Below are 13,707 nucleotides of genomic sequence, written 5' to 3'. Positions count from 1 at the left end.
CTTATGGGCTCACCGAACGACCAAAAAGCAGCCACGGGAGAAACCCCCTTCAACCTCACCTACGGCACTGAAGCAATGATCCCGGGGGAAATCGAAATACCAACGTTGTGATTAGAAACATACGACGATCGGACGAACGGAGATTAGTTACGCACCAACCTCGACCTACTGGACGAGGTAAGGGACCTCGCGCACATCCGAACAGCGGCATACCAGCAGCAGGTAGCTCGCTACTACAATAGCAGAGTAAAGCAACGAAGCTTCCGAGTCGGCGACCTGGTCCTCCGTAAGATTATGGTGCCCGAACCCGGCATCGGAAAGGTTGGACCTAATTGGGAAGGGCCCTATAAAGTAAAAACAGCGCTCGGGGGCGCATACGAACTCGAAACCTTGGAAGGCAAATGAGTACCCCGAACGTGGAACATCGTGAACTTGAGGCGATACTACCTATAAACCACCTAGCGAAGTGGACGAAGTCAGGCCCTATGTGCCACAAGGCAAGCTGAGGAACTTCGGCGTAGACAGCACATTATCAGCTCGGCAAAAAATCAGTTCGCGGCATAAAAGACCACGAAAATTTAAAAACCCGGCAAAGAAACAGCTCGGGGAAGATGAGCAAGGGGAAAAGGACTCCATTGCAAGAAACAGTACATTGGCAAAAAAAAAAAAAAAATTTACATGCCCGGAGCCACTTCTTCGCCATCGGAAGGCACTTCAACATCACCCGAAGGCCCTGCCTCTCCTTCAGAGTCTGGCTCGCCATCGGCAGCATTGGCCATCTCTTGAGTTATACGCGAAGTGGTTATGGCACTTACATCGAGGTCGGGGTACGTATTCCGGATCATCCACCGGCTCAACTTGAACCCCCTCCTGTAAGAGTCCACCATCAGATCGTCAAAATGCGGGGAGGCAATGTAGTCTTCAACTACTTTTTTCTTGGCGTCTTCAATACCTTGGGAAAAAAAATGTGTTCTCTCCCTGATGTCCTCCTGAAGATATTCGACTTTATGCTGCAAATCCAACTTCAAGTCTGCCATATGCTTGACAACTACCCCCATGGCCTCGGCGTCATGCTGAGACCTCGCCTGTCTGGCCATCACGACGCGAGCAGCCTCTTCAACAGCATAAGCAGCGGCCTCAGTAGCCCGAGTATTTGCCTCTGCAGCACAAAAGGCTTCTTCAGCAGCATGAGCGGCAGCCTCAGCAGCTCGCGCCTGTCGCGAGCTCCTCTCCACTTGGGCCGCCAAGGCATGAATCGAAGAATTCACCTACCAAAAGAAACAAGTGAGCAAATGACAGCAGAAGCAACAGAATAAAAAAGGAAGACAGAATCTAACTTACCACCATGGCATGTGTTACGGCGTGGAAAGCGACCTGATTCAAGGGAAGATCGGTCCACGCCGCGACCTCCTCGGGGAAAGTAGCATCCCTACTCTTCTGAAGAGCGTAGTTCGGCGTCAACACGCTCCTAAACTCCCCTTGAGCTCCCGAGCCTGAGGGCCCAGCCTGCGTATGAGCAGGAGCACTTGAGTACGCAGGAGCGCCCGTATGAGTGGTTTCAGCGTTAGGCGCCCCGGCGGTCTCGTGCACCGGTGGAGTCACTTCGGGCTCCCTGGGCAGATCCTCTGGCGTATGGTCTGGGGCTTGGGGCTCCTCATCCAGGGGCAGCTTGGTACGAGTTCGCTTGGCGACCCGCTTCTTCCCTCTTCATACCTTGGAACAAACGCCCCCCACGAGTTCTCTCCGCATCCATCACACCTACAGAAATGAGTTCGACATCAAAAAAAAAAAAAAGAGAACAAAGCAAGCAAGAAACCGCATAGCTAGAAACCTACCCGAACTCAGGCCGGCTGCAATAAGCTTGGCCTCCGTTAAGTAGTGGTGGCACTTTAAGCCTTGCCGTGCCCATTGCTGGAGACCCTTCACCGTCTCTTTATCAAGAGTTACGCCCAAATCGGGAGCGGCCTCACCCCACCCGGTCTGAAAGGGCCATCCTTGTGCACTTCGCACGCCGAAGTAGTCCCGCTTCCAAGCCGGGACCTTATTAGGAAGATCGTGCAGAAGCTTGAAACCCTGGCGAGGAGAAAGGTAATACGCCCGTCTCCCCCCAGGAAGAGAACCTGCCTGTCTCTTGAGCATCAAGATAGAGGAGAATATCTCTAAGTCTAAGGGAAAGTTCTACTCGCAAAAAAGGGAAATTGTCCCCACCAGGTTCCGAATAGAGTTCGGATGAAGCTAGCCAATGGTGACACCGAAGTGGCTTATGACTTCGACGAGAAGGGGATGGAAAAAAAGTCGCAACCCTGCAGCAACCTGCTCTCGAAAAATCACGATCTCGTCGGGACCGTGTTCCCAAGGAAAGCTACCCGAAGGAATAAAATATGTGTACCCCCTAGGAAGATTGTAAGACAGAAGTATGGATTGAAGCCCCTTAGGCGTCATGGTCGAAGGGCCAAACCGGTCTAGCATCCGACTTCGGCGGGAGGTAGACGCCAAACTGCCCGAAGCGACTCGACCTACTGGTTCGTATTCCTCAAACTCCACCTCAGGATCCCTGAGGCAAACTAGGGACACGGCTCGGTTGGTGGAACCTACATCGGCCCTACTCGAAGAATCGTCTGAGCTATCAAAGCTAGACATTGGGGAAAAGACGAATTCAAGAAAGTACTCACCGGAAAGTTTGAAGAAAAACCAAAGAACCGTGAACTGTATAACTAGCCTTGACGCGAGTTGGAAAAGACTTTGACGTGAGCTGAAAGGTTGGACGCGAACTCAGTAGACAAACCGCAGAAGTGACAAAACAACCGGGGTCCCCCACTATTTATAGCTACAGTAACCAAGAATCAACCGTGCAGACCGAAGACGATCCGACGGCCCACGTTCTTACTGACCGCACAACCCTTAAGGTCGAGACGTGATTGGCGCACGTCTTCCCGAAAAAAGTGAAACGTCAGCACACGTCTTTTTGAAACCGACGTCGCTTCGACACGCGTCTTTTCGAAACTGACGCGCCGCACGTCTCCCTGACAGTCGTCCGTGCACGTACAGCAGTGGCGCGCCTTTTTGAAATGACCCGTTGTCACGTCCCAGCGGCGCGAATTGGTTTGAAATTTAAAACGCGCGGTCACAACCACCAGCGTTCTTGAGTAAGCACGTTTCCAGCCTTCTCGGAAACCGAAAGAACCCTAGCAAAAGCATCTTGTGCAGTGAAGGTTCGAAGGATGGGACAAATCCACCAGCTACCTCGCGAAAACTCCCCGCACCATGGCAAGACTCCCGGCGCAAGGAGTGGGGGGCAATTGATGAAGGAAGATTTGGCCTGACCTCTCTATTATGTGACACGTGGCAGAAACAACATCTTGGCAAAAGGGGCCCAGCCTAGACGGGAACAAGGGGACACACTTCGCCAAACTGACCCTTGTAACAGCTCGGGACACACTTCGCCGAACTGACCCACCTTGTAACAGCTCAGGATACACTTCGCCGAACTGACCCACCTTGTAACAGATCGGGATACACTTCGCCGAACTGACCCACCTTGTAACAGCTCGGGATACACTTCACCGAACTGACCCACCTTGTAACAGCTCGGGATACACTTCGCCGAACTGACCCATCTTGTAATAGTTCGGGATACACCTCGCCGAACTGACCTGCCCTATAGATACCTCCGAGCTCAAGACCGCCTCGCTCAACACTTCACACCACCTTTTGGGCACCAAAACCAAACAAGTCGAACCATGCCTGACACTAGGGAAGTCCGTGCCCGAGGGCGCCACGCCTGACTAACTTGGGATCTGATGTTTGGCAGTAGCACTCTAAACGGCCACCTGCCACCGCCACTAACACCGCCATCTCCAGTTAGACGGTTAGGCAGTGACGGTTCTGTCTCAGCAGAAAGGACGACGGCCGAATTGACAAGCACAAGGGTAATCATACCCGATCTGACAAGGGCCTCGGGACGAGTACACAAAGTGACTATAAGAGCCCCCTGCCCCCCGACAATGGAGGTATGCAAACTTTGCGCTATCTGGTATTACCTTGCTTTTGAAGGATTCTAACTTGAGCTTCGGAGCCTCTACACCGGGTTCCCCCCGGAGCTTTCCCATCTCCTCCGTTTCAGGTTCCCTGCTACCCCGTTCGGAAGCAAGGCAGCGAACAGCTAAGACCAGGCGGATCGCGCTCCATCAAGTATCAATTTAAAATTTCTCTTTTTCTTTTAATATTTTTTTTAATTTTTAGAAATCAAATCAGATTAAATCAAATTTGAATATCCGACACTTTTATTGAATTTGAATTCCAATCAATATATGTGATATTCAATCAAATCTTTGGATTGGACTTATAATTTATCAAATCAAATTCAAATATATTTTGATTCAAATCTAACCTAATTAATTTTCATCCCTAAAATAAGGTTTGGTTTCCTTTTGATCAAAGAACTAGATGGATGCCCATGCCGTGAACCACAAGAAGTGTTTAATGAAACTTATACTTATTTTTAGCATTTGTAAATTTTCCAAAGCATCAAAAGTCAAATCAGTTTCCCAATCTGTCTTTATCCTTCCTAGTTACTGCTTTCAAATTTAACAGTGTAGGGTGCAAATGGATTAGAAAAAACATGTATACTTTTTCGTATTATATTTTTATATTATCTACTTTTATGAAAAATATGTATATATATATATAATAAAAATAATTAAAAAAATATTTATATTTTTGTTTTTCTTTATATAAACTATTATATATTTTCTTATTTTAATAATTTATTAAAATTTTCAGGAATTAAATCGAATTAGATCAAATTCAAATATTCAACATTCTTAATAGATTCAAATTAGAATTGATGTTTGTAAGATCCAACCAAACCTTTAATTGGATTTGAATATACCCCGATTCAAATGGAATATGATCCAAAGTTCAAATCCAATAAAGAGCTGGGCCGCTTGAATATTCCAAAAGCAGTTTCCGAGAAATGCCCGAAAATAAGAGTAGAAAGTAAAAACGTTCCCTACCAAGTCTCAAGGCAAATGGACAAAATTAATAAGAAAACAACTTAAAACGAACAACGATATGATAGTCTGATTTATGATTTTTGACTTAATTATATAGTATAGATATGGATAGATTTGGATGTCACTCACTTTTCAAAAAGTAATAAAAGTGAATTATAAAGTTTCTTATTGGATAAGATGAAAAGTATGCGTTGTTCTTGAAAAGCTTCTTCCATTCCTTCTGGTGGAAATTTGGATATTGTTTGACCTTCTAGGAGAATCTCTGTGTTTCCAAAAAAGCTGAAAGGATTTATTCATCACAAGCATGTTTGGAGGCAGGAAAATGAATGAAAACTATCCCCTGTGGTTAGGTTGCTCATAGCTAAATACCTTACTAAGGAAAATCATTCTGTCAGCTTCTCATGTTTGAAGTCCTTGGGTAAAGCGTTGAAGAGTTTGTCTCCTGATGAGAGTCTTTTCTGAATTAAATATATTTTCCTTGGACCCCCCAACTAGAGAAACTGAAGAGCTGATAATCAAGGATTATTTTTTGGTAAATGATAATCAGGGATTTAATTTATTTGATACAATTCAATAGAATGGAATATTAGGAGTCTTAGGCTATGTTTGGTTTGAAGGAAAAAGTAGAGAAAGAAAAGAAAAGGTAGGAAAATCTATACAAGATTTGTGAAGATTTTCTTAACTTTCCTTTCCTTTCTCTATTTTTTCCTTCAAACCAAACATAGCTTTAAAGAAGCATTTCTTGATGATTTTGTAAAAGACAATGTGAATATTCACATTTTTGAAAATAGGAATTCTGATACAATTATTTGGACAAAAATCAAGAGGGTAAGTTATCTCTTATAGAATTCTATTGGAGTGAAAGGCAGGATATATACCTTCCTTGGGTTAAGTGATCTCTTATAGGAAGGTTTGGAATTTGAAGATTCTCCTGAGATTCATATCTTGTTTTTTTTTTTTTTTTTGAGAATTTGCAAATACTTTGTGGTTGAGAAGGAATAAGGATAATCTTTTTGATTCTCTCAGATCTTGTCCTATGCGTGCATGGCATTTAAGGAATCCATTGTGAATTGGGATTTGCTCCTTACAAACACAGCTTACACCAATCTTCTCTCAGGCAAATACCAACGTGTATTAGGAATATCTCCCATAAATAATAACACACAAGTATGGAAGATGTTTTCCATGTATTCTGAAATGTATTATAAGATTGGTGCGAGTAGCAGATCCGACTCATCTATTGTGCATTTGTTCTACTATTACACTCCTGAAATAGCTATATTGTTTTCTAACCTTTGGCTTTGGGTTATTGGGTATTAACCTTAGAGAATCTCAATATTCTCAACCTGGCAAAAAAAATGAGAGATGCAACAAAAGCCAGAGAATGAATCAGCCCCCCACAAAAGTGCTCCCCCACAACGTCCCACAGTACATCCCGCTGTGTATTGGGAGCATCTCCCAATGATGGTATCATCATTCTGGGTATTATCATCAGGAGATGTTCTCAATATATGGCGGGGATGTGCTGTGGGACGTTGTGGGGGGCTGATTTGAACTCGGAAAGCCATGCCACTTTCAAAAGACGTCTGGGAATTGGAACATTACAGTGATGACTCAAAAAATTTCAAGCTCAACAGACCGGAATGCAGGTTTCTCTCTTTTGGAAGAAGTTTGTATTGACTACCCCATTGAACTAAGCGATCTTCTGATCCTTCGTTTTATTTTTTCTCCTTATATTCATTGAAACGTCTTAGATTTAGGGTTTTGGCATGGGTCTGTTTATGAGTTATCCCTCTCACTCAATTTTCCCAACTTTTCTGTTTTGTTTTATTTTTTATTTTTTTAATTGGGGGAGATCTGGGGAATAAAGAGGTTGCGATGATGATAACAAGTTCGCTCTTCTGAAATCAAGTTGAGATCAAACGCTGGCAAAATCGAACCAACTAATCACAAGCCACCACTGTGTAATTTGTTTCTCCCCCATACCCCCTCGTTTTGAATTTATCATTTCTTTTGAATTAAGTTAACGGTAGTTGAGAATGGTAGATCACAAACCACCACTGAGCGAACTCTAGAATTCTGGTCTCATGGATAACGGGACATCAACCCAGAATTCTGGTCTCATGGACATTTCTTGAGCGAACTCCAAAACCTCATCCTTAACTCATCTCCATCTCCGTCCTCTTCATCTTCCTTTAAACTGTAACAGATTCGAGGTTAAGGGTCTCTTCGTTTCCTCTTAACTCTTACTTCTTAAAAGGAATCTTACAACTTTTTTCTCTTATCCCTAAAAGTGGAATCTTATATATTTTTTTTGTTTTTCAATTATATTCCCAAAACATTAAACACTTCTCCCTCCTTATAACTCAAGGGCCTCATATGCAATAATAATAATTATTAATTATTAATTATAATTACAATTATAATTAAAAGTTGATTAATAATTAATAATTAATCATAAATTATATTATTCATAGTAAATTAATTATTAATTATTATTATTATTATTACAGTAATTATTATTAATTATTAATTAATACAGATCAAGGTTTTAAAAACCGACTCAAAAATAGAACCGCTCTAGCTACCAGTTTCCGAGTCAAATAGTTCAGACGATTTGCATTATTAGGGCAAATATTTTCTCATATAAAAGTTTTATGTGAGAACGGAAAAGAGACTATGGAATTATTGGCTGAGAAAGAAAAAAGAAAGAAAGCATAAAAGAAGGAAAGAAAGAAAGGAAAGAAAGGAATGAGAGATTGGAAAAAAAGAAAATGAGAGAAAGGAAAGGAAGGAATGGAGGGATGAATGGAAGAAGAATGAAGAGGAGGAGGATTCAATGCTCACTGGCGACGATAATGGCAACGGCGACGGGGAAGCAGCAACAACTAACGAAAATCTCAAATCTAAGATCCAATATCTGAGATCGGTTTCTCTTCAACCTGTCTCTCTCTCTCTCTCTCTCTACTAGATCTCAGATTTGAGTTCGTGTCTCGGTTTCTCTCCTCTCTATCCTCTACAACTTTCTTAAACCACAAACCAATGTCCGGGTTGAATAAGTCGACGGCTCGACTGCTTGGGTCAGCGATTCTCTAAACAAGTCAACGGTTTTTTACCCAGGAACAGGTTAAGGGTGAAAAAGAACTAGTTGCCTCGGTAGTTTCTGGGCTGAAAGGTCTGACTATCAAAGTTAACAATGGTTCAAAAACATTAATAAGAATTATTATAATTAATAATTAATAATTAATAATTAATATATAAAAAGTAATAATTTATTATTAATTTTAATTAATTGTTATAATAATTAGTATTAGTTATAACTTAAATTTTAATTATATATTAATTATTATTATTAGTTGTTAATAATTTTTAACTATTATATTAATTAGTATTATTTAATAATTAACAATTATGAATTAATAATTATTATTAATTAGTAAATAATATGTATGATAATTAATTATTATAATCATTATTATTAAATATTAATTAATTATTAATCATTACAATAATTTTTAATATTATTTCTTTATTGAGTTACAAAAAATATTAATTAACTAATAATAATAATTATTATTAATTCTTAATTATTAAATAATAAGAATTAGTATAATTAATTATTAATTAATATTTACAATAGTTAGTATTAGTAATAAATGAATTATTAATGAAATATTAAATATTATTATTGTTATAGTAATTATTATTAATTATTAATTTATAATAATTGTTACAATTAATAATTAAAATTTATTAATTAATAACTTTTAATTTTTTATTTTTAATTAGCTATTATAGTAATTATTATTAGTTATAAATTAAATTTTCATGATATATTAATTATTAATTATTTATTAGTTTTTGAATAATTATTAACTATTGTATTGGTTATTAATTATTAAATAATAATAATGATTATATTTAATTATTAATTAACACAAATTATTTATTAATAATTATTAAATTTTATTAATTATTAATTATAATAATATTAATATTATTTTGGTTTATTGAATTACATAGAGAAACAAAAAATCTTATATATGGGGTTAAAATGGACATTTGACATTTCAGAATTCAGAATTCAAAACAACATTCTTTGCATTCTGAGTTCCAAGAAAAGAAAAGTTCACCAATACCAATATACCTTTTAATGTAATTATTGCACTTTCAGATGTTAGAGCAAATGAACATGCCTTAACTTATCTAATTACTGGCCTTATTGGTAAAGAGCAGAGAAATCCCCGATTTGAAGCTACCACTAATCTCTGCATAATCATTATGAATGCCCAGAATCGTTTGGGAAGAAGAATTAGAGGCTACGGAGTTTTAGAGATCCTCTTCATCCGATTCCTACGATTTGAAGGAATTTGGAAGTGAAATTGAAAGCCAAGACATTGCTCAAGAGAGAGAGAGAGAGAGTTTTTACCTTTAAAGGGCATAATTGGAAATTTCAAAAATAAATAGGGACAGTTTTGGTAGAGAAAATTCAAATAAGTGCTTATTGTTTAAGCACTTAAAAGAACTGGAACTTTGGGCTTAACAAATATATAGGCCCTTATTTTTAAAATAAGCACTTATTTCGGGCTTATTTCCCAAACACCGATAAGTGCTTAATGGTATGGTCCTGGGCCTCCTAGCCCAAATAAGCACTTATTTTTAAGCACTCCCAAACATAACTTAAGATGCCTCTATAAATAATGCACTCTTCCCAAGGTATAAGGCTCTCCCCTTTTGGTTCTCAACTCTCACTCTTACTACTCTCCATCCACCTCTGCACATCTTGTTCACCAAGCTCTTCTAACTCGTCCACATCTCTAGCTCCTTGTTGACTTGACCCCCCGAGGATCCTTAGCAATCTCATGAGCCAACCCATTTGCTAGTCTTGGAATATGAATGAGTAAAGGTGCATTGATCAAGATGAGTTCTGATGTAACCGTTTTCGGCCACGTACCAATGTTTTGTGATGTAAAATTTTTTGGCAAAGTACCTCGTTATTCGACCCGGTGGTGGCGTACCTTAGTGACGAGCTACTTGGTGGCGAACTGCTTTGGTGGCGAACTGCCTGGTGGCGAACTGCTTTGGTGGCGAACTGCCTGGTTGTCACGGGGCTAATCGACGGGGCCCCGTGCGGCACTCGATTGGGGTCGAGAAAGCCTACAAATGAGAGCAACAACACACAAAAGGAAACAACAGTGCACACAAATTAGACAAAAGGCAACTTGTATTGCATTAATCAGTGGTAAGCACAAGCACACAGTACAGTGTCGAGGGGATCTCGTGCTTAACCTTTACACGCTTATGAGCTCACTCGACTACCTACCTCCCCTCAAAGAGTACGTTAAGCTTTTGGGGGAGTGACAAAAGGATACATCAAAATACTATACATTCGTACTATTATTTACATAGTTTCCATGGGCATACCCCCTTACAAAAGAGTACAATGACCCAACCCCAGACACTTAGATGGCGTGCTGATGGCGTGCTGATGGCGCTGAAGGAGGTTGAACCGTCACAGTCTCCCCCACTCAATTCAATCTTCGTCCTCGAAGATTCTTCCTCAGGTACTCGTCCAGCTTCACTGCGAACGGAAGGAGGTCTGCTGCAAGCTCCCAGGTGTCTTCTTCTGCAGGTCCCTTCCACTTCACCAGGTACTCCCATTCTGATGTTTGGGAGGATTGGGACAACCTATGGTTGAGGATGGAGTCAAGGGATCGGTTCTTGGGCGGTCGGTATGATGGGTGTGGGCGTTGACTTTGGTTTCGGGAGGTGTCTTGGTTGTCGGCATGGTAGGGTTTAAGTTGGCTTACGTGAAAGACAGGGTGTACTTTTAACCATGGAGGTAGTTTGAGTCTGTAGGCTGAAGCTCCTACTTTGGCTAGGATTTCGCAGGGTCCCTCATATTTTCTCACAAGCCCGGGATGAACTCTTCGAAAGAACCTAAGGCAGTGGGTATGGAGTTTTACTAAGGCCAGGTCACCTACTTGGAGGTTCTCGGGTCGTCTACCCAAATCGGCCCATTTCTTCATTCTTTTAGAGGCTTTCTCTAGGGAGGCTCGAGTGATGTCAAGGCATTCTGTCCATTCTCTGGTGAAAGTGAAGGCTCGAGGGCTTTTTCCATGATGGTCGTCGACGATGCTGTGCGGACATCTTGGTAGTTGGCCGGTGATGACTTCAAAAGGACTTTGATTGGTGGAGGAGTTCTTCTGTGTGTTGACGGAAAACTGCACAATGTCCTGCAATTGAACCCAATTCTTCTGTGTGGCTGATACAAAATGGCGGAGGTACTCTTCAAGGAGGGAGTTCATTGTCTCTGTCTGCCCATCTGACTCTGGATGGCTGCTGCTGGAGAAGTTCAAGTTCGAGCCAAGAAGCTTGAATAGCTCTGTCCAGAAAGCACTAGTGAATCGGGGATCCCGATCACTAACAATGTTCCGTGGGACTCCCCAATACTTCACCACGTGCTTGAAGAAAAGGTATGCCGTGTCTTCTGCTGAAAGGTGCTTTGGTGCTGGGGTGAAAGTGGCATACTTGGAAAATCTATCAACAACAACAACAACAATGGATGTATAGTCTCCCACTTTAGGAAGACCGCTGATGAAGTCCATGGAAACACTCTCCCAAGGTTGTGAGGGAGTTGGAACATCTTGCTGGCAAATCAGGCATGTCCGTGTGTATTCTCGAACATCTTGCTCCATATGGGGCCAATAGTAAGCATGTTGTAGAAGTGCCAAGGTACGCTGCCACCCAGGATGTCCTGCCCATAAGCTGTCATGACATTCACGTAGGAGAGTCTTCCTCAAGTCTTCAACTCTTGGCACAAATATCCGCCTTCCCTTGGTCAAAAGAAGGTCTTCTTCAACCCAAAACCGCCTAGTCTTCCCTTCGCGAGCCGCTGTCAATAGGCTCTGAGCAATGGGGTCCTTCTGGAGTCCTTCCTTGATGAGCTTGATGAGGTCTAGTCTGATCTGGCTTTGAGAGGGACCTTCACCTGTGGATAGTGCTGCAAGCTCGGCCTTTCTGCTAAGTGCATCAGCAACCCTATTCGTCGGGCCTGGCTTGTACTCTAGAGTCATGTCAAACTCCGCTAAGAAATCTTGCCATCGCGCTTGCTTAGGGCTCAGCTTCTTCTGAGACTGAAAGTAACTAGTAGCTATGTTGTCAGTCTTGACCACGAACTTGGAGCCAAGCAGGTAGTGTCGCCATGTGCGGAGGCAGTGGACGATGGCTGTCATCTCCTTCTCTTGTACAGTGTACCTCCTCTCTGTATCATTCAATTTGCGGCTTTCAAAGGCGATGGGATGTCCTTCTTGCATCAAGACCCCGCCAATAGCAAAATCAGAAGCATCTGTGTGTAGCTCATACGGCTTGTTTGGGTCAGGCAAGTCGAGGACAGGTTTTGCTGAGACAGCTCTCTTCAAATCATCAAAAGCTGTTTGGCAACACTCACTCCAGGTCCACATACTAGTCTTCTTTAGTAAGTTGGTGAGGGCAGTGGCTCGTGCTGAGAATCCAGAGATGAATCTTCTATAGTAGTTCACGAGGCCGAGGAAGGAGCGAAGTTCGGTGACCCTGGTGGGTGGTACCCAATCTTGAATGGCCTTGACTTTAGCTGGATCCATACTGATTGTGCCGGCTCGGATTATATGACCGAGGAAGGCCACCTCTTCTGTGGCGAAAGAACATTTCTCCTTCTTAACAAATAGGTTGTTGTCCCGCAAGACCTGTAAAACAGTGCGGAGGTGGTCAACATGTTCCTCCAGGGTTCTACTGTAGATCACAATATCATCAATATACACAACAACGAATTGGTCCAGGTAGGGACGAAATATTCTGTTCATCAATGTACAAAAGGTGGCTGGAGCATTGGTAAGCCCAAAGGGCATGACACGAAATTCAAAGGACCCATAACGGGTAACACAGGCTGTTTTGTGTTCGTCTCCTTCGGCTATGCGCACTTGATAGTATCCCGACCTCAGGTCTAACTTGGTGAAGTATTTGGCCCTGCTGAGTTGGTCAAAGAGGTCGGCCACCAATGGTATGGGATATTTGTTCTTGATGGTGAGCTTGTTGAGAGCTCGGTAGTCAATACAGAGCCGAAGAGATCCATCGTGCTTCTTCTGAAACAGGACTGGTGCTCCAAAAGGGGCCTTAGAAGGCTGAATCAACCCAGCTTCCAACAACTCATTCAACTGTCTGCGTAGCTCGGCCAGCTCAGGAGGAGACATTCTGTACGGCGGACGTGCCGGTGGTTTGGTTCCAGGCTCCAACTCAATCTTGTGATCAACTTCTCTCCTTGGGGGAAGCTTCTTCGGAAATGTGGGAGGCATGACGTCCTGAAATTCTTCTAGTGCCATTGTAATCGCTGGCGGGATATGCTCGGTTGGTGGATCAGGCAGGTCGGAGTTCACCAATGTGGCTAGGTAAGTGGTCTCTCCTTTCCGCACTCCATCCTTGAGTTGCAATGCTGAGAGCATCTTGGGGGTGGACGTGGTATCTTGCACAACTGGAACCATGCAAGGAGCCTGGTCTTCAAATATGCACACTTTGTTGAGGAAGGGCATGGGCACCGCCTTTACTTGAGTTAAGAAGTCCATGCCGAGAACAACCTGGAAATCATCCATGGGCACAACTGAGAGGTCTATCATCCCTTCCCAGTCACCAAGTTGCAAGACCACCCCATGAGCTACAC

General features: G+C 42.3%; 2 non-coding genes across 2 annotated transcripts; both read left to right on the top strand.

The window, feature by feature from the left end:
- Window positions 1-6,614: 6,614 nt before the first annotated feature.
- On the top strand, window positions 6,615-6,718 carry LOC148881164 (small nucleolar RNA Z107/R87). Its single transcript, XR_016106006.1, has one exon. It is a non-coding gene; the product is annotated as a small nucleolar RNA Z107/R87 (small nucleolar RNA).
- A 165-nt stretch (window positions 6,719-6,883) lies between these two features.
- LOC148881163 (small nucleolar RNA R30/Z108) lies at window positions 6,884-6,983 on the top strand. Its single transcript, XR_016105994.1, has one exon. It is a non-coding gene; the product is annotated as a small nucleolar RNA R30/Z108 (small nucleolar RNA).
- The last annotated feature ends 6,724 nt before the right edge of the window (window positions 6,984-13,707 follow it).

Source organism: Nelumbo lutea, chromosome 1 (genome assembly GCF_056320005.1).
Source record: "Nelumbo lutea isolate HS-2025 chromosome 1, American lotus-T2T, whole genome shotgun sequence".
Taxonomy (NCBI): domain Eukaryota; kingdom Viridiplantae; phylum Streptophyta; class Magnoliopsida; order Proteales; family Nelumbonaceae; genus Nelumbo; species Nelumbo lutea.
The sequence above is the reverse complement of the archived record's forward strand: the minus strand, read 5'-3'. Positions and strand labels throughout refer to the sequence as shown.